Below are 3,113 nucleotides of genomic sequence, written 5' to 3'. Positions count from 1 at the left end.
ACACACACACACACACACACACACACACACAGTGGGCAGGTGTTTTTCTGTGACAGTTTGTCAGAACAGACACAACACAGACAGCTTTTCAAAATAAAATTAAAACATAGAAATGAGCTCTTCTCTATTAATTGTTTATAAATTTTTTAATTTTTTCATTTATTGAGCCCTAACTCTGATTCACTTTTCATGCTCCATGGAAACAGGAGACACACTGAGGCGTGTGTGACTCAGACAGAGACCTTGAAAACAACTCGTGATGTGAGCACTCTCCGACGATCTGTCCAGATGAAGAACAGACGTTACTCAGGACGGTCCTCCTCAGATGACCTGTGGTTGTGACTTCTGTCATGTCAACAAAACTTCATGCAGAATTAGGAATGTTGCAGCAAACTGCAGGGATCATGGTTCTTTAGGTCTGTTCGTGCAGAATTGACCAACAGATTTTTTGTCAATCGGTCATTTAATTTGGGGGGATTACAGACTAAAGGTGTTTGGCTTTTAAGGCATTAAAGACCTTATTTATGCACAGCTCAGTGAACGTGAATTATATTTTCCAAAGCCCAACCCTGCACCTCTACTTCTGCCCACACCAAAACATTTTCCAGGTGGACTAACTTAACCTGTTTATGCGGTGGATGGTGTTTCACTGGCAGCTCCAAAAGAATTCCTCGTTAACGATGTGAAGGTAAACTTTTGGCTAACGTTTTTTAACATAATCTACTGTGAAATGCACTTTTTTGAGTGGATTTAAGTTTCAGTTTTGGGTTTTTTCCCTCACAATATTTTGTGCAATGCATTATTTTTACAATCACCAGAATTCCAGGTTCCAGACAAATCAACTGGRAAGTCTTCCAAAGTCAGACGTCTGAGATTCTTATTCCTGCAGGTCTTCAGACAATGATGACCAACAATGATGTCAAAAAATGTTAATAGCTGCTGCCAATGAGATATATTGATTAGAAGCACTACCACGACTTTCATGGTATAGAGAGTGGCCATGTTGTTCAGGGTGAGGACAACACTTCTGTWAGCTGGTGAAGMTGAATGTGGTAACATGTCCAATTTAGATCAGCTCATCGTTGAAACTTAGTTTGATTTTGACAAACATTATTTTGATTCAATAGAAATGTTTATTGTTTATTATTTATTTTTATTTAGTTTTATCATATCAGGTAAAAACATGATGCCGAGGTACACATTGGTCCAACTGGACCTTAGGATGATGTCACACCCAACTTAACATTGTGCCATTAAAGCCTGATTTACTGACTGTTTACTGACTTCATATTGTTCAGGGCAGGCTGCCAGAGTAAACATTTGATCATGGCTAGATTCCTGTGTAGAATTGCATTAAAACATTAGTTTTCAACTGGTCAGTTTCAGCCTTTTACGTTGCAGATGTGTTTACTTTGGCAACATGTTTTTGTTTAATGTGATAATATGAATTTACAAACATTTAAATCMAATCAAAATAATGCTTCTCAATAACAAACTGAGTTTCAATGATGTGCTGACCTTAATTTAACTTTATACTGGTTACCACATTCAGCTTCACCAGCTTGTCCTCGCCTTGAACAATATGGCCTCTTTCCCTGGCCATGAAAAGTCATGTGATAGCACATCTGGTCAATATACCTCACTGACACAACATTTAATGCACAGGGCTGCCATGTCTGATTTTGAGTTTGAGGTTGATCAGGGATCATGGACTTTCCAAGTCAGAATTCCAACTTCAGTGGGAGAAACTAGATTTTTCTGAATTGTAACTCAGAATGAGTGACTTATAAAAAGAATGGACCAAAAAAAAGGTTGTGTTTGGATGGAAGTTAGAGATAAGAAGGCAACAACAGTCAAACCTTATAAAACAACAAGATTTTCTACGAAAAAAAAAAACCCCTGCTGAACTGTGGTTTCAAAAGTACGTCAGAACTGGAATTTTTGTGTCCCATTAAATCCTTGCTTCAAAATTTATCGGAAGCAAACCTTTAAATAATCAAGAATAAAACACGAAAACTTTTTAAATGGCTTGTTTTTACCTGTTCCCTCTATTTTCTATAATTTCCCATTCCTGCTCCCAACCTGCAATTACAGGCAGATTAGACGAGTGCAAGTGATACCCATTAGAAAATAACTTGCCTTGCAACTACAGTACCAGGCATCAGTTCTGCTCAATTTACATTTTAATTTTGACTAAAACTAGGTTTCATGAAGCTTTTCTACATTTATCGGTGGTCCACACATGAACTTTGATGTTTGACGGGGAAGTGAAGAGGTGTTTAGCTTTAGTTTGTGACCTGTTTTATTTAAGCTCACTGAGCCAAACTGATTTTAATGTAGAAATAACACGATTATATTTGAGTGGAGCTGCACACATCTGTGTGTGTTTTTGCTACTTTATAGCTATGTGCGTCTATYTCTCATATGAACTCTATCCAACTTTCCATTTTATATCCTATTTACTTTATCCTCCCTCCCCGCTCCTCCCCGCTCCTCCGGTGCCAAACCCAACAAACCGTCCTGCAGGGCATCCAACCAGCACCCACCCATCCTGTGAGGAATTTCACTCTGACATAAATCCACAGAATCAGATAATCTTCACATGGAGGCAACATAAAGACACAGGCTCTGTTCATGAAAGGCTGACATGGACCAAGACGATCCGAAAGAACATGAACAGAACAAAGCCACTCACAAACACAAACACAAACAAACAGCAACAATCTGCTCTGCATCTGGACATCAGTAACTGCCACAAAACTTTAGTTTAATCTCTTCTCTCATCCTTTAAGCAAACTGTTTGTAATCAACTTTYCTTTGACTTTGATCAGATTCCTGACTCCCGTTGAGGGGAAAATATCCCCGCAGCATGATGCTGCCTCCACCGTGCTGTGGGGTGGGTTCTTTTGCAACACACACTGTACTGTACAGTGATGACACTTGTCACTAAACTTCACAGTCACACTTCAAGCTACCCACAGCAGAGCAAACTATAAAAAACATGTAGATGTTACTGTTACCACAGCAGTATGGTGGTGCTGTCACCACTATGTAAGAGTGAGCTTAAAGTGAATTAAGCTTTTCCCACATCTCTCATACACAAGGTTATGAGG

Source organism: Austrofundulus limnaeus, unplaced genomic scaffold, assembly GCF_001266775.1.
Source record: "Austrofundulus limnaeus strain Quisiro unplaced genomic scaffold, Austrofundulus_limnaeus-1.0 Scaffold168, whole genome shotgun sequence".
In the NCBI taxonomy this organism is placed as follows: domain Eukaryota; kingdom Metazoa; phylum Chordata; class Actinopteri; order Cyprinodontiformes; family Rivulidae; genus Austrofundulus; species Austrofundulus limnaeus.
This window is presented reverse-complemented; position numbering follows the sequence as displayed.